This window comes from Hevea brasiliensis, chromosome 14, assembly GCF_030052815.1.
Source record: "Hevea brasiliensis isolate MT/VB/25A 57/8 chromosome 14, ASM3005281v1, whole genome shotgun sequence".
Taxonomy (NCBI): Eukaryota; Viridiplantae; Streptophyta; class Magnoliopsida; order Malpighiales; family Euphorbiaceae; genus Hevea; species Hevea brasiliensis.
The window spans coordinates 34,480,328-34,499,794 of NC_079506.1; positions in this window are offsets into that span (position 1 = coordinate 34,480,328).

The following is a 19,467-nucleotide window of genomic DNA, read 5'->3' on the forward strand; positions in this document are numbered from 1 at the left end:
CTTGCTGGTAGTAAGGAGACTCCCTGCATAGTGACTCAGGTGGGAGAACTCTCTCTCATACTCTGCCACTGATCGATTTCCTTGTTTCAAACTCAAAAATTCTTGCAGTTTCTGATCAACATATGCATCTGGGATGTATTTCTGTCTGAACTCTCTGATGAAGTCATCCCAGGTTAGCATTGGCGGTTCAACCAAGCTGTGGGGGATGGTCTTTCACCAATCATATGCATCCCCTTGCAGTAGCGACACAGAATATTCAAACTTCAGCTCATCTGAATAGTGCAGTTTTTTAAACACTCTGTCCATTCTTTCAAGCCATTGCTCTGCCTCTAAAGGGTCCACTGTACCCTTAAATTTTGCAGCCCCATACTTCAGTAATTTATCATACTGTCTGGCTGGAGGCAGTGGTTGTGTCACAGGTGTCTGGGGTGGAGCTTGAGCAGGCATACCCCCAGCCATTTGCTGAAACATCGCAGCCATCTGCTGTGCGAATTGTGCAGGGAACTGCGGCATTTGTGGGGCTGGTGCTACTGACCCACTGACATTCTGCAAGGCTGGGGCTTCCCCTTGTTCCTCAGCTTTAGCATCGCTCAATCGAGCGATCCTTCTTCCATATGATGCAGAGTAGGGTATCTCCTGAACAAGAAACACAAGGAGATTTCCCTCCGTTAGTTCATATTCATGATGTAATGCACTGTATGTAACAATTATGGACATTGAGCAGTTATACTTAACAAAGAAAAGACATAAATTCATAGGTTAAAACATACTTCAAAAATTTTCTCTGATACCACTAAAACATGTCACACCTTACCTCTCTGTAAGGCATAACATGATCCTGTAGAATACCTAATGAACTACCGAACTTCACCTACCGATAACTCATTAAGTACCCCACAAGGGATTTTAAACAATTTTCTTACTTTTGACAAGTGGTGAGCATTTTCTAATAGGTATTTAAAACATATGATTAAAAGTAAATCTAATTAATATTTTCAATCCATTTTAGTTTTCCTCAAATTTTATAAAATTTTTGACAGAGTTCTGTCTGTATTTTGAGAAACCAGTTCTTCAAATACCTGTAAAAAGCACTTCTAAAAGTTTTTCTCAACCACTACTTCGATTTCACAATCAAACTCAATCAATTTCACAATCATTTCAATAAATTTCTCAAGTTCAAAATTCAATAATCCTCAGCATACTAGCAATACATTTCATTTAAATTAAATAAAATAGTTGTACTCATATTTCATTAGAGACAACACAATTTATGTACATTCTTACAAAATTTACATCAAAAGAAATACAAACTAAACTTTATTACAAACTTCATACAAATTTTTGTACAAGCTGCTCAAGACCCATTTTCACGTCCATACATTTATATGCAATATATACATGAAAAGAAATATTTACAATTAGGGTATAAATTATACCCGAAGACTTTAAGCTGATAGTTCCTCACACCTCAGCAGCTCAGTCTGCTGCTCCTCTAGTCTCTGTATCTGCGACAACAATAGAAGCCATCGCTGAGTATTAGGACTCAGTGGTGCACAACATACTAAAATAATCTTTATGCAGAATATAATCACATTTATTCAAAAATTTGACTAAACATAAGCATTAAACACAAAACATGAATTATGAAATTTTAATGCAAACCAAGTTCATTTCGAAGTATCAAAATACATTTCATAAAACCCACAGTTAGATCATGCCATTCGAAACAAATAGAATCTCAATAGCCAGAGGCTAAAGAGAAATCACATCACAAGGCTAGCTAGCTCAAATATATGGATATCCATTCACATCCTCTTCTACTGGCACACCTCAACACTTCTTCAGAGAAGGAATCAAAATTCAAAACTAATTACCTTCACTAGTCGTGCTAGTGAGGTGTTCAAATATATGGTCATGACACTGTGGTTTCAAAACTTATCTTAACAATTTGCTAAATATTGTCATTTCAATATACATAATAACTTTCAACAATTTAAATCAAAACATCATAAGAATGCCATAATTCAATATTTCACATTATTCAAAACAATATGCAAAAGATGATTATAAAAAGTATACGTTGTGCACAAACCTCAAGTGAGTCGCCTCTGGGCCTTGACTCGGTTCCTCGGGTTTTTTTTCCGGTATTCTTTTCAACTGAAACACACAATTTTTACAATGTTTCAGTACTAGAACTTAACATAAATCCCAAAATAAATTTAGCTTCACATTTACCTAGTTCTAACGTGTTAAATTCGATGTTCTCGAAATTTTTGTGTTTCGGGTTACTATTCACTATACTATTCAAGTCAAATAATTGACTTTCTAAGGCTTAATAGGTATGGGAACTCCAACTTCACCCACATACCACATTTTGGTCACTAAACTTGTTGGTTTTGGTTGTTTACTCAAATCCTAAGTCTTTTAGGCAAATTTGGTAAATTTCAGTTTTGGAGTCCTAAGTTGCACTATTCTATTGCTCACTTTATTGTTGGAATTTGGCAAAACTTTCTTCATAGAAAATGTTCCCCATTGTCTTAAGTTTATTCTCCTTTTTGAATCACCCCAATTGGAGTTTTGTAGCTCAAGTTATAGCCAAAATACAGTTACTGTTCACGTGCACTCTTCATGCTACAAATTTTGGTTCTGGCAGATTTTTGATCCAACTTCGTTCAGTAATTTGATCAAGTTAAGTCCGTAATTTGGTCTAATTTCCTTCATACAAAATGTTCTACTATGTCTTAGGTTTCCATCGGTTCAAGATTCACCTAAATCAGAGTTTTCTAGAGAGAGTTATAGCCATTGAAACTTTACTGTTCAAATGGCAATTCTGCAGTTTTGTAGGTTCAGCAACTCAAATTTGCTCAATAATTTGATTAGGTTAATGGAATAATTTGGGTTGGTGTTCTTCATGAAAGTTTTAGATCTATATCTTATCTAATTACTGGTAAAATTTCAAATCATTTTGACCTTCCTAGCTCGAGTTATGACCAAATGAACAATTACTGTTCATTTGGTCAGTTTATCTTGATGTGGCATGCTCTTAACCAACTTTGGTCAATTGGTTCACTAGGTTTTGGTCAGTTTTTGGGCATGGTTCCTTAACGAAAATTGTGTCATTTTATGTCTATTTTCATCCTCAATTGGTGTCATATCAATTGGACTTGTAAAAGTTCTGTTTTGGTCCTTCAAAGTTGGCTTGGTCATGCTGCCAGCAGCATGACCATTTACCCTACGAATTTGACTTTCATTCTAACAATTTCCTCACATCTCCTTTGGTCATTATTGACCATTTTTCACTTCACAATAGGTCAAAGTCATCATTTATGCATTTCTCCAAAATTTGCCTCAAAACCCTAGGCCTCCAAACCTTAATCTCACTACTTAATTACCATTAGCAATTTTAAAGTTCCAATCTATAATCATTCAACTAATTAAGACTTTTAAACTCATTCTAATGCATCAAACCATATAATTTATATTCCTTCTTCAAGCTGGCTGAAATTCAACAATGGTCCTTCCCCCATATTTTTATTTCATTTCATAAATTCTAAGCTCATTTCAACCATTACACATGCATTTAAAATGAAAAAATAACAAGTTAACATACTAACCTCAACTATAATGCCAATTCTTCAATTTCTCTCCTCCTTTCTTCTTTCTTTCTTGTTCTTAAGTTGAGATTGCAAGGTCTAGTGAAGTTTTTAGGAGATTTATTAAGGTTGAGTGGAGGAATTAAAGCTTAAATGCAAGCTTTAATGGGGAATTTTCATGGAGGGAGTGTGGAGATGGTGAGGCGGCAACCAAGGGAGAAGAAGAGTGATTTTTCTAATTTTTTTTTCCTTTGTTTTCTTTTATTTATTTTGCTATGGAAGACCATAAAAATCTAATTTAATAAATAATTTAATTGATTTATTTTATGAAATCATGCATGAGGTCATGCATGATGTCATCACCTTTTTACTTTTTCATTTTTCTCTTTTTTTTTTCTATTTTTCTATTAGTTCTTTAATTTAATTCTCGATTCTGAAATTTTCTTTTCTCCGATTTTATTTGACAGCTAGGTCAGGAGTCAGTTCTCGGGGTTAATTGACCAAATTGCCCATCGCCGGTTCATCCCGATTTGCAAATAATTTCATATTTCTTCCGGCTCCCTGACCTAATTATTTGACTGGCTTAACAGTTCTTTTTCGTGATTTTCTCTTTTCCACTGTGTTCATAAGGGTCCTAAGGACCGCAGCGTCACATTTTTCAGTTCGAAATTTGAGTTTAAATCGACTTCGCAGTCGTTCCCGAGGAGGTCACCCATCGTTGTGACTCTCGGCTCGTTTAAATTCTTATGTTCTGTTTTTCTTATTTATACTTAACTAATTCAACATTACTAATTATTTGTGTTTATGGTTTCTCTAGTTGTCTTAAGTATGGTTCTAATCCCCTTAATTGTCCGGACCAACACCGGTCACCGGAACAGTGAAATATACCAGGCTATACAAATAGGGGTGTTACAAGGACGATGAGTATTGGTTCTTCCAGGCAAAGCCGCATTGCGGGCTTTTCACCGATCTGCCTTCCTCCCTGAAGAATTGGAAGAACCGCTTCTTTATCCTCAGGAGCAAAATTTCGAACGTCTTTGAGGGCTTCCCTCGCAGCTGGCTGCACCAGGGCCCTTTACTTTCGAAGCGCCTCACCCTAAATAGGGAAGAAGGCCTAATGGTGATGGAGCTGAAAGATCAGGCGGGCAGGGAGAAGTTCTCTTGTTTAGATGCGGTGACTGCCGAACTGCATCACTGGACAATGGAGTTGATCACTGGCAAAAATCGGGGGCTTTAGCTCTCTGACCTCGGCATCGGTATTTTCTATATCTCAGATCTTTGGACCTTAGCGATCTCACTGACCTCTTCTTTGTGCAGGTATGGCAAGCGGCGAAGCTTCCAAGGAGAGCCGAAAGCGGAAGAGAGAAATCTCCCGAAAGGTACCAGAGATGAAGCGAGCTGAAGCCCTGCAGACACCCAGCCATGAGCCCGGGGAAATACAAGGGGGCTCATCTCAACCTTCGGGGCAGCCGATCCCCGAGGTAGAAGTGATCCAATCTCCTCCTCGCGGAGAAGAGCCACCTCCACCTCCTCCAGTCGCTTCGAGTACGGAGGGGGGTCCTTCCCAACCTACCCCAAGGATCCTCTCCCGTGGTGCCCAAATCTTGATCCATTCGCTGGAGAAGAACCACACGGTTCGAGAGAACCCAGGTTTTGCTAAGGTCTTGGGGTCCTCCATCTGCCTCTGAGAGGATCGGGATAGGCTGTCTCCGGACAATTTTGATGACATCCTGACCCGATCCATGAGCCTGAACGTGGAATGTTTGGTGAATCAGCACATCGTTCGAGAGAAGGCTCACCGCCTAGGTAAGGAGGTCGAGAAGATGGGGCATGAAGTGGCTTCCCTCCGATCCCAACTCTCATCTGCTCAGAACTACATATCTGAAATTGAGGGGTGGATGAAGTTCTACGAGGACAAGCTGGCTGAGAAAGCTCATGTTCTGGTCGAGCGAGATCATGTCCTTGAGGAAGTTCAGGCGCTCCGGGCTGGCGAAGTTGCTCACCTCACTGAGGAGCTTAAAGCGAAAGAGGAAGAGGCGGTAACAAGGGAGGTCGGTGCTTATGTAAATGCTTACAGAGATCTCTTGGTCGAGCTTAAGAAGCGTTATCCGGAGGAGGACTTCTCCTGGATGGTCGACCTGGCTCCCCAAGACGAAGAGGAAAGCGAGGAGGAGGCTGAGGGAGAGAGAGGAAGTGAACAAAATGTAGATCAGGCTGGGGGTAATCCTCCAGCCGAATGACTTGTACAAATTTTAATATGAAATGAAATTCCCCTTTTTGTTCAGTGAATGGATGTGATCGAAAAAATCTCTAAATTACTTAAGCACTTGATTGTCTGAGCATATTAAAACAACTAAAAGTGATTATTAATCTAAGTGTAAGAGATCGGAAAACACAATAAGCATGAGACCGGCAGGGAACCAACGCTAAACGGGACTTGATCAAAATTAGAAATTTGGCTTTGAACACTTAAGATCGGGATCATCATTAAACCGGATTGAAACTTTAACTTGATTATTCCTAAACTTTTAAAAGGAAGATCGGTAATAAAACTGGTGACATAAAGATCTAGTGTTGGTTCAATTTCGTTTGTCAAGAGAGCTCGAGAACTAGTAAGGAGATTTGACAATTGGTCTGAGAGGACGGTGAGGCTTTAAATGACATGGGGACTTAGTATTGATTCGACTCCTTTTTAAGGAGAGATCGGAAATATGGTTATCTGGCAAAGAGAAATTGAAAATGTAATTGGCTGGCAAAGGGGAGACTTAGTGCTGAGGATCGGTTTCGAAATTTATTGATTCTGGAGATCGGCCAAAATATGGTGTCGACAATAGACAACACTTTAGAACAAAGAGGACTTTCATTAACTTTGAAAAAAAATAGAAAATATGAGTTACAAGATGTCAATGGCATTTGAAACACAATAGCAACCTGTGTTAGAGTTTCTCAAGTATAAGCCTAAGATATTACAAGTGATAACTTGTAATAAATCTAAGTTCTTGGTGGAACTTAGCAAAGAACATAACCTCATGAGAGTTTTAGTTTGAGAGCTTGAAACTTCTCTATAATGGAGGAAAAAAAAATACAATCTCAAAATCTGCAAGTAAAATGAGAGAGACTCTCCCTTTTAGAGGTGGGTTTCTGCCAAGCATGGCTATTACACAATGAACCATGCTTGGCTTGGATAATTCCCTTAGTCTTTTTATAAATATTTAAATTACAATACCATAAAAAGAAGCCCTCCCAAATCAGATCATAATCTCCTAAAAATGTTCTTTGTCTTGTAGTCTAATTTGGTAAATTAGCTTTTACCAAAATTGCAAAAGAAGCCTCCCAAATCAAATCACAATCTCTAAAAAATGTTCTTTGTCTTGTAGTCTGATTTGGTTAATTAGTTTTTACCAAAAGTGTAAAAGAAGTGAACAATAACCAACACCAATAGCCCTTGCATATTAGACAAAGCTGTATCTTCTAATAGTTGGTAGACTTGTAGCAGAAGAGGTCCTACATGCCACTTCACCTTCCACATATTTGCTGGTTTTACAACCCCGCAAGTGTACGGATCGCTAACAAATAATAAAATAGTGAGTAGAGTATCATCCCACGAGGAATTTAATTAGCAAGTACCAAGTTACATGGCAATTATGATTGTCTAGGCTAACGAATATAATGGGAGAGTGAATCTAATTTATCTTGAGTGCTAAAAACTAAGAGAACAGTGAACTTAAAATGAAACAATCTATTAAAATAATTCCAGAATTAAGATTTCACACTTTAATCTTATTATGGATTCAATCTTGTCTATTCATTGGATTGAGGATCGTTGCTCTGATGGAAATTAATCCTAGGGTATCCTAGGTCCTCTCTCAAGGCACCTAAGGTGTATTTCAATTAGAGCTAAACCCTACTTTCGTTGGTGATTAGTCCTAATAAAAACCCTTTAAGATCTATGATTAATTATAGAATTCCACGAAGGATTTCAGCTTATCTCTATGTCAGATTTCCTAAGTTCAATACTCCGATTTTCCAATACTAGCCTTCACCTTTCAGTTCTTCAATTAGTATCTTATATCATGTCTAAGTGGGTACCGGCACATAGCATGCATTAAGAACACAGAACATTAAATCAAAGAATAAAACTCAAATCTAATAGACAAAACTCAATATTTGTCTATAATAATGATTACAAGAGTTACTCTCCTAATTCCAGAATAAAGAAACTACTCACTCATGGTGAGTTTAGCAAACATAACAAAAGTAAAATAAAAGAACATAAAAGTAGCCTAAGGAAATAGAATAAAAGAACTGAAGAGAATTCTCTGCAGCTTTGAACTTGTGGAACTTCTGCTAAGGACTCATCCTTGATGCTAATGCACTATTCTTCAAGACGGCTTCAAGATAATGATAAAGATGTATGTACATGCAAATGTGTGTATAAAGATGGTGGATCCGATCCTTTCTTTATTTTTTGTTGCTTCTATTTATATTCAATGTCCTAGGGTTAGGTTTTTAGAGTTCCAAAGGCATCAGAAGTCTGTTCTGAGTGTAAAAACTGGAGCTGAAATCAAATCAGGACACTGGTTATTGGCTGATACACGGCCCAGGGCCGTGTAACTTACTGAAATTTGAAAGTTGCATCTCGTATTTGGTTAGAAGATTACACGAGTCTTAGATAGTTACACGGGTCCAATTACACGGCTTATGTTCTGTTGTTCTTCTGGGAATTCTTCAAGCTTTGCCAGGTAGAATCCTACACGGGTCTCCACAGGTTACACGGGTCATGTTACACAGCCCGTGTACTATGCTTCCTCTTTAACTTCTTTGGTTTTCTCCTAGTAGCAAGTTACATGGGTTTGTGGTATGTTTACATGACCCGTGTAAAGTGTATTAGCAATAATGCTCTTCTTCTTGAGTTTTTCCAAGCTTCTTTCTTTACTCCAATGTTTTGGAACTCCCTCAAAACACCTGAAAATATGCAAAAACGTAGAATTCAATGTAGAGCAATGAAGTTTACAAAAGTTAATGAATTTGATGATTATGCATGAAATTACCTATCTAAATACTATGAAATGCTGTACAAATGTGCTTAAAAACATCTATATAATATAGGTGTATCAAACACCCCCAAACTCAAACTTTTACTTGTCCTCAAGCAAATCAAAACCTTTTGAGAACACATTTTTAGGGGAAAACTCAGAAACATAACCATAAATTCAATATGCATCTGATTGAACTCCTTCAATTTTTCATACCAACTACCCTCTTTCAAGGCATAAGGGTTTCAATAGTTGCTTGTTTAGAGCTTCACCCCTTTCATGGTGTTTAGACTAATTATTCCTTTATGCAAGGCTATTAATAAGTCACAAATAAGTTGTTTTATCATGATAGATTCAAGAAACACTTACTCCCCCTAAATTTGCCTCTATTGAAAATTATTGGTGAGTTTGATTTAATTCCAGCTCTATAGGCGCATCTCAATTCCCTATCTCCACTAATGTAGCACACCTTTTCAAAAGATCAAAAGGTCTTTAAAAATGTTGAAATGGGGTCAAGGGATAATGATTTGGTTACCAATGAAGGGTTTTAAGGAATGCAAATATGAGGATAGCTTTCATGCATAAGGTCCTAAGTATACCAAGTTATTCTGCTAATTTTGTGTGGGGAAGAAAGGTTCTTTATAGTGCTAAGCATACTTTCATGATACTTATTTTGGGACTTTTTTTTTATGTCCCTTTTTGTCCTCTTCCCCAAACTCATTCTTCTGCAGGGTTGGAAAGTCAAATTTTATTTGATTTTAGTTGTACACTTGCACTCTTTCTTGAGTTTTACACCCTCTCCTCATATTTTCTTTTACACTTGATATACCTATCCTTTATGCATTAGGCTTCCTAAAAAAGGTGAGGAAAGTGGTTAGGCTAGGGGCTAGGTCAGTAATTATGGGTAAACAAGGAAAATTATACAGGTAAAAATATAGGCTCAAGTTGGGTGCAAGGGATATATTGTGACTAGGGGTGGCTAAGGCTTATATGAGGTTATATCAAAGAATGTTTTAATCACCTCTTCGTCAAGCATATGCTAGGATTTTGCCTCGATAGTTCAAGAGACATATTCTAGAGTTGGTGAGGCAAAACCATATATATGTCCTCGATAAGTTGTTTGTATTTTAAAAGTCTTCTCCTAATTTTGCAAGTTCAATGTGACAGATTAATAGTTATGAAACTAGTCTAGCTCTACTAAGGTTGTTAAGTTTTTCATAGACAACATATTAAAGCCTTTTTGCCTATCTAGATACATTCATTCCTCAATTTCATAGAGTCCAATTATTAGCTTATTAATATTTTAGGTTATATTTTTAAGTTAAAAAAAAACATTTAAAAATCTTAAAATTGGCAAAATTTTCTGGATTTTTAAAACACAAGTATAATATGGATATAGTTAAGCGATGTAATGAAATGTAAGGTGAATGCAATGCATGAAATGCATATGTAGCCCCAAACATTGTCCTCAATGGCAACACAATATGCAAAATTAAGAGATAGCATAAAAATTTATGAAAAAGCATATCATGTATTAAGAGTTTAAAGTTGGGACAAAATAGCAAGGATTAGAGACCTTTAAACATAGTTTAGGACTAAGGCATATAAGTTTTACATGAAAGAACCAATCCTAAAGTCCTAATTTTAGAAAGTCTCTAATAGTGATGATGGTCCCTCTACATCGAACCTCTCAATTATCATATAGAGCTTGGTGTGTGCTTCTTGGAGGTTGTCTTCAAATGCCTGCATCCTATTGTTTAAGGTGGTCTCCATGCGCTAAAGGTATGCGAGGATGGGGTCTATGGGTGGTAGTGTGTATGGAGGTACTCTAGTAGGGGACTTAAGGTGGAGTGGCTCTTGTGCTTCCTCTTGGGCCTGTGAAGGTTCGCCCGGCTCTTCCCTTACTTCTTCCTACCTAGGGATAACGTTCCCTTCTACATCGATGAGGAAGCAAGTGTTTCCAACCTTCTTACATATTCCCATAGATATGCAGATGGTTTGATCGATCCTGGTGATACCGATGATGGAATACAACCTGTGATGTCCAGGAACGAATCCAAAGTGGAGTGTTATGGCCGTGATGAGACTGCCAAGAACTATGTGCCCCGTAGGCTGCTGGGATATGCGGTGCAGTTGGTTGCACAGAAGAAACCAGTGCTACAATGTTGGCCCATGGCCATGCACCATAAGAAGAAAAGCTCATTGTTGTTTATAATGCCCAAGCTGTCACCACGGCTCGTGATGGTGTGAGCGGCTAGCTTGTGCATATATCTCAGAGTGGGGCTAGTAATACCTGAAGATTTGGACTTGCTAGAGTTATAGCCATTAGTGTTCGGGGCAATGGAGCACCAGAAGTCTACACTGTTGTAGATCATCTTATTTTGCAAAATCTCCTAGTGCTCGATGCTGTCAAAGCCGAATATTACATTAAATTCATCGATGTTCATTATCCGATCGACACCAAGCAGTCTAAACTCTATCCTACTCCTGTCTTCTCTGTCTGTAGGCCATAAGGTGGCCTTAAAGCTCCTGAGGAACTCGAGTGTGGTGTCTCTATAGTCTAGGAATTAGAGTTGGGCGAATCGAGTCCATCCAATTCTTTCAAGCAGCCCATCTATCTCCTCTTACAGCCTGAGTTATTTTAGCAACCCAAAGTCCATGTACTTTGTGGAGATAATTCTCCTGTTTTTAATTCATGCACATAAGTCTTTGTGGGCGGAATTATGGAATGGCCAGACAATGGAGAATTCCAGTTGTGCTAGTTGTGGAGGTTGTGGTTGAGGTTGGGGTGTAGCTTACAGCTGTGGTTGAGGTGGGCTTTACTATGGTTGCCTTGTTCTTAGGCGTTGTGGTGATGGCAAGGGTGGTGAGGGTGAAGAATCTCTTCCTTGTTGTGAGAAAGAGCTGATTCTTCTTACTGGGCATTTAGAAGGAGCCATTGGTGTTTGGCGAGGGAGAAAAGCTAGGGTTTATAAATGGAGTGGGGATTTGAGAGGTTTTTGAAGAGGAAGAGTTATAGAGAGGAAGAATTCTTGAATGGATGGGAGTTTAAGGGTGGGAGAAGAATTTAAAGCAGTGTTTTGTCCCTTCGTTTCGTGCATTTTCGTGCACCTGGGTATCAAGTCTGCAACTCGATACATGAGCGGTGTATCACTATGCGGGTTGCTTTCTGAGGAGCCGTGTAACTTTCTATCCGAAAGTTATTTTGCTAGACAGGTTACACAACCCGTGTAAATTTATTTGGGGACCCGTGTAATTTTCTGTCTTCCTTAAACTTAGAATTTTTTTTCTCCCTATATAATGCACGACGTTTGTAACATTACACGGGGTCAACCCGTGTAAGTTTCTGGAGCTTATGCAAGTGTGTTTTTTGGGATTCCAAGTTATTACACGGGCGTGTTAAACTTTATACACAGCTCGTGTAAATTTCCGGCTCTTCCCTTTTTTTTTAATATATATATATATATATATATATATTATTCATGCTAAAATATCTCTATCTGTATGAATGAAATGAATGCAAAGATTAGCAACAGAGTTACTTCTCCCGATTTTGTGCAATATTCTCTTATGTGGTTTTGACTTGAAGTTTCCACTCCTCCCTTAGTTTCAGTTCCTTGCTTTTGTAGAATTGTGATTTGGGGTACCTTTAAAAATTAAAGAACAAAAAGTAAAATAATGAAAATTAAAAGAAAGGTTATAAAAATGTTTGGGTTGCCTCCCAAAGAGCGCTTGTTTATAGTCATTGGTTGGACTGCTCTTCATCTTTATGGTTGAGTTGTAGGGGTGCTATAGGATTGGGTGAATCCATTCTCAATTGTATCCCCCGAGAAGTATGGCTTCAATCTCTGCCCATTGACCTTGAAGGTACCTGAGGTTTCGCTCCATACTTCTACTGCTCCATACGGGAAGACTTGAGTTACTTTAATAGGTTCGGACCATCTTGACCTCAACTTTCCTGGGAAAAGTTTTAATCTTGAGTTAAACAGCAGGACAAGGTCTCCTTCCTTGATTTCTTTCCTTATTGTACGTCTGTCGTGCCATCTTTTGGTCTTGTCCTTTAAGATTTTAGCAATCTCACAGGCATCCTGCCAGATTTCTTCCAACTCATTGAGCTGTAGAAGCCTTCTTTTACCAGTAGCTTTTAGGTCAAAATTTAGGGTCTGAATTGCCCAGTAGGCCTTATGTTCAAGTTTGACAGGGAGGTGGCATGATTTTCCATAAACCAGGTGAAAGGGTATTGTTCCAATGGGAGTTTTATATGCAGTACGATATGCCCACAATGCATCATCTAATTTCGTATGTCACACCTTATCCCTTGTAAGGTATAACATGATCTCGTAGTATACCTAATGAATTACCAAACTACACCTACTGATAATCCATTGGATATCCTATAAGGAATTTTCAACGGATCATAGCATTTTATTTTATTTTTATTTTGTGGAAAAATTGCATGGTGATGGTTAAAACTTTAGCAAAACCCAAAATTTATAACCTGTTGAAATCGTAATATAAATCAAGTAAAAGATATTATTCAATCCATTTCACAAGCATAATAATAATAATACATTTATATTTCAAGTAAACATTTGATTTCAAATCTTACATTCATTAGAGAAAATAAACTCAATATTACAAAAGTTACGTTTACATATGTCTCAAAATAGAATTACAAATATTTACAATCTCAAAATGTTATAGCAATATAATGCTCAATGTTCATACAACCATACATATAGCTACAAAATACATCAAAAAGAAATATAGGGGTCTACCTAATATATATACCCATAGTCAATTCAAAAGCTGCTCTAAGTCTCTCACTCAGCAGCCTTCTCCTTTCCTTTACCTGCGACAGCATGAATAAGCTATCGCTGAGTATATCACTCAGTGGTGCCCAACTAAAAATCTTAAAACTTAAAGTAAAGCACAACTTGTCAAAATATAACATATCACATTTTCCATAATCGTGAAAACATCACAATAATTTCTAAGTCCCTGACAACCATTTATTGAAATCACCTTTCAATTAATAAATCATATTTCACAAATCATAATTCACGAATCACAAAGCATAAGTGTTGCCAACATCAACACACAGTTTAGATCATAACACAAAATTTCAAGATCAATGCCATATTGTACACCACGATAAAGCAAATCAACCTCACTATCCGTTATTAATGAGGTAAGGGCTAGCTAGCTAATGAGTACTCATATAGTCTCACCCCACTAACCATTATTAATGGGGGACATAATCAAAGTCAATTATCAAACCCCAAATAGCAGTTACTACTGGGGAATTTCGAAAGGGACTGTCATGCTAACTATGATTTTAAAATAAATTTTCAAGAATTTCTCAATCAATAATTACATTTGCAAAACAATAAACACATTCAAATCATCATAAAATCTATAAAGGGTTGGCAACACATAATTATCTCAAATGCAAGGGAAAAACCTTATCTCATTCATGTAAAGCTCATTCAAAACAATTTCAAGTTAAAAACAAAGAAAGAAGTTAGTTGTGCACAAACCTTCAATGATCTCCTTTCTCTTTACTTACTTCTCCTTGTTCGTCCCAACCTCTTTTTCTACTGAAAACACACAAGTAGAATGCCTCAATACTCATCTCAACTATTGCCAAGTACTCATTACATGAATGTCTAATGCATCCCTAAGTTAGCTCTGCAATTTCAATGAGTTTTGGTTTTTTGGACAGCTTAGTACTTTGATCTTTGAACCCAATTTTTACCTTACTCCAATCATAATTTGATGAAGTATTCCTCATTAAAATTGTTCCTCTTGGTCTCAGCTTTATTTTCATTTTTGAATCACCTAATTTAGATTTTTCTAACTCTAGTTATGATCAAATTACTGGTTACTATTTACGTGCACAAATTCTGCAGATTCCAGGTTTTCCAGAATTTTCCTAATTTGCATCTAACATCCGAGCCTTTTATGCCTAGAATTAGGATCAAGTACCTAAAATAATATTTTAGGTCTTTAACTTAGGTTTCCAAATCATTTTGAATCACTTCAATTGGAGTTTTGTAAAAGAAGTTATGACCTAATAACCATGCTGGGCTCACAGGCCAAAAACTGATATGCAGGGATTTCCAGGTTTGGCATTTCTAATTTAATCTAACATTTTCTCTAATTTACCTTAGGAACTGGGTTCTGTTTAAAACATGAAGTTTTTAGTTCTATATCTTATGAGAATTTTAGCTTTGGAATTATTGCATTTGCAATTTTGTAGCCAAAGTTATGGCAATTTTGCCAAAAACTGGTTGGATGGCCATTTTTTAAGAATTTCCAGGCTGGTCTAGGCTCATGCAGATTTTTTGACCCAATTTTTTTCTAGCAATTTGATTGGGTTAAGGTCATAATTTGGCTCTATGGTCTTCAGGTAAACTTTCCTCCTATGTCTCAGTTTCCATAGGTTCAAGAATCACCTAATTTGGAGTTTCCTAGAGTGAGTTATGCTTAATTTACTAAGTACTATTCACTTAGTCATTTCTATCAGGTCCAGAATCAAAATTCCAGATTCAAAGCTCATTTGAGGTATCATATGGTCAATTTCTGTGTAATAACCCTATCTTTCTCTAGTCAGTATTGTCTGTTTTAGCCTGTGGGCCTCACGGATTTGTCCCTTGGGAGGTTTCATTCCCAAAAGTATGCTAACCAGGCGAGGAAGGCTCCCACATATATGGCCCAAATCTTTCCTTCTAGTTTCCGATGTGGGACACGAAGTCCACTCCAGTGCGTAGCTGGTTGAACGAGCATGTCCCAATCCCATCCCTAGGTCGTGACATTCTAGGCAACCATTATTCATGAACATTTTAGCCCTATGTCTTATGTTTCATTTTCAATTGATTTCACACCAATTGGAGTTATGTAGCTCAACTTATGAGCATTTATGTAAATTGGACTCAAGTGTCTAGAATTTTAAACCTAAGGTTCCATTGTCACTTCCCTTAATTACTTCCACTAACCAACATCAATTCACATTTAATTCCCCTCAAATGACCATAATTTAACATTAATACATCCATAGCACTTCATAGCACAAAAACCCTAATTTTCCAAAACCCTATTTGCACATTTTCTCCAATCCATACCATTCCATGCAAGTTCAACACCATAGTATGCATATAACTTCATCAACACTAGGATTCAAGGTTAATTTTTAATCAAACACATCAATAACACTTTATAGCACAAAAGCCCTAATTTTCTATGAACTATAATCTTCCATTTTCCAATTCATGCAAATCCCATGCATACATTTTAACATCCTCACTTTAGCTAGTCCATACAGTCTACTGTTTAGGCGACCAATGTTAGTCTGGGTAGCTAAAATGTTTGAAATTATAAATATACTAGAGTGAGGAGTTATAAATAAATCAAATAATGCTCATAAAATCAAGGAAAAATTTATAGGAATGAAATACATTAAGTTTAAACGAGCCGAAACCCCAAGGATGAGTAACCTAAAAGGGAAGTGACGGTGAAGGCCATTAGCAACCCTAGACCCGGGAAACCTTCATGAAATAATTTTTGGGACCTCAGGGAAGGATTATTGGGGTTCCAATGACAATAAAATGTTAAGAAAACACAAGAAAAATTTAATCAATTGGTACACACAATTTTAGCTTATTAAGCCAAACGGAGGGCATTTTGTTCATTTCGTCTTCAGAGATGATTTTTGGCCAACTTGTCCCATTAACTAAATAACTCATATGACATAAAATGTGAATAAATATTATTAGAAATTTAATTGAAATTAAGTAGACAAGAAAAGAAAGGAAAATGAAAAGAAAATGGGATTTATTACTTCATGCTTATGTAAGCATGAGGTAATTAAAAAGCTTGGCCAATCAAAAATCACTAAACATATTTAAACTACATTAAAAAGAGGAAAAGAGGTCTGAAATCTAGAACAAACCATCTGCTCTCCCCCTCTCCTTCCTTGCCGCACCATAGCCCCTCCATAGCCAAGCTTTACCAAGCTTGATTTTCTTAGTTTTTACCCAACTAAAGCCTAAGTTCCCAACACAAAAACTTGTTCTTTCCTCATAGTAAAGCTTTTGGGAGCAAAAAAAAAAAAAATCAAAAGGAAGAGTTCTTGCAAGCTTTGGATTAGCTCCATTAGAGGTTAGTGACTAAACTTGATTTTTATCTTTCAATTCATGTTGAAGGAGTGGTATTTGATGCAAATTTACAAGAAAATTTAGTAAACAACATGTGTATGTCTTGTTTAAAATTCCAACAGCCTTGAACTTGGTAGGGTTTTAAAGAATTCTTAGAATTCAAATGGTATTGTGGCTGCCCTTAACATTAATCTATTGTTTAGGATAGTGAAAGATAAGTGAATGTAAGTTTTGGGATGGTTGAGCTAGGGTTTAAGCATGAACTTGAGACCTTGATCATGTAATGGTGAAAGTAAGTTTTAATGGTAAATTATTGACCATTTGGCTATGTGTGAATCAGAAATGAAGTGGTTTGTGCAGTGGGAATTGAGGTTAGTGTGGCTGCCCTTGGTGACCTGCAGGACTGGGCATGAGTCCAGCAGGTTTGGGCAGCAATAACTAGATTTGTAGGGGTTCAATTGGTGCAAGGCCAATTGGACATGAAACTAGACACATAATGGCACAACTTTGGTGAAGAAACCATGCCCAGAAAACAAAACCAAGTTGACCTAAAGATTGCTCTAATCCGGGTGACCTGCATTCTGCCTAGGCAAAATGACCAAATAAATAGTGTTTAGTCATTTGGCCATAACTCAGTGTAGAACAGTCCAATTGACCTAAAATTTTACCAGGAACAAGCTGAGATATAGACCTACAACTTTCATGAAGAAACCTAACCCAAATTATGACCATAACATATTCAAAATGTGACCTGCAATCACTGCTCAAAATACTGTAGATTTGGTCAGTCCAGAAAATCTGGAAAATTTGTAATCCGGCCAGTTGTGGTTTTTGGGCCATAACTTGAGCTACAAAACTCCAAATGGAGTGATTCAAAAAAAGAAATATAACTAGAAAAAATAAGGAACAACTTTCATGTTGACCACTTTGCCAAATTCCCACTGCAAAGATGACTAATGGAATAGTAAACACAAAGCTTGAAATCTAAAAATTTTGAACAATTAACATTAAGCTTAGAAATGGTATTGGCAATCAATAACAAAAATTTTAGAATGTAAAATGTGGTATGTTGGGAGTATTAAAACCAATGTACCTATTGTCCATGTAAAAGTCAACATTTTTGTTGACTAATGAATTGAATAGGAACACCTAAACTTGAATTTCAAGAATTGTATAATTTAAGAGTGTAACATGCCCTAGTACACCTAGCAAGATTGGTTTGGATAGGTTGGCATGTCAATAGGGTTCTGTTAGCAGTACTGCATATGGCTTCATGCCATTCTGTGTTTTATGGCCTCACATGCCATTCTATGACATAATAGCCTTTGGCTATGTTATTTGGGTTGTTATACTCGGGTTTTATCCCTGATAATTATTACAGCTTATTAGCTGTTCTGTTGCACACCGGGAGACACAATGTGACCGATGGTATGATGGTCAGAGGTACTTAGTACCCAGTGTCAGTTTACCCGTTTATCCAGTCTAGTCGACTAGTATGGGTTACTCAGGCAATGATAATAAATCTTACCAAATTTTAATCGAATAATACTGCAATAAATATTAGAAATTAAGTCTACCAAAGATGTAAACATACATTCTGCATATTCACTTTATTTTAGTTATTTTATTTTATATTGTCACCACTAAGCAGAATTGCTTAGCGCGTTGCTTTTGCCACGCGCAGATACTTGAGACATAGCTGGGGAGCCCAGCAAACATCAGACCGGGTGAATTTTCAGAGCTGTATACTGAGTCCAGAGTCACCTCACATCTGCAGTGCATTTGGTAGGGTATTAGGACTTTGGGTGGCATTTTGTATTTTGCATTTTGTATTAGTTTTGATTGTAATTACAAACTCTTGAACTTATGTGATAATGTAAAGATATGAAATTTCATGTTATTGAAATTTTCTGTATATTATGTTGAAAAAATGAAATGTTGAGAAATATTCATGAATGTGCTTCAAGTGATGATGTGAACAGAAAAATTCTGAAAATAGTATTGAGATTTTGAGATTGAGTTCAGATGTGTGTATAATGGAGTTCTGGATTTGGAAATTATATTGGAAGTGTCTTTTAAATAGGTTCAGAAGAACTGTTTTTCCAATTTATAGCCGGCACTCTGCCGGATTTTCTATAAAATTTGGGGAAAAATTCAGATTAATCAAAATTGTAGATAAATGAGTTTTAAAAAGGGTAACTTGTTATGGAAATATGAATTAGTGCTCTGGCACATTGTGGCATATCTTGCTCGGCTACACTGTAGACGAGTAAGGGGTGTCACATTTAGTGGTATCAGAGCATCGGTTTAGGCATTTCTGGGCCTAGATAGTGTGCATACCATTGCATTACATTTGTAAGTGTTGAGTTTACACTGATGCAGATCTGTTTGTTTTCTTATTTTTGATTAGGATATGGATCCTGCTTCTGAAAGAGCAGTTGATGAAGAGGTGGAGAGTCTTGCTCCACCAAGGGCTGAATCTGGGGGCAGGGGAGAATCTGCTCCACCAGCAGCTGAGGCACCTGCCCAACCTCAGTTTGCATTATTTCAACAAATGATCGAGTTTTACTGGCAAATGATGGGAGTAATTCCACCACTACAACCACAGCCACAACCTCCACCAGCACCACAGAAGTCCCATCTGGAGAAACTGCGAAAACATGGGGCTGTGGATTTCTTTGG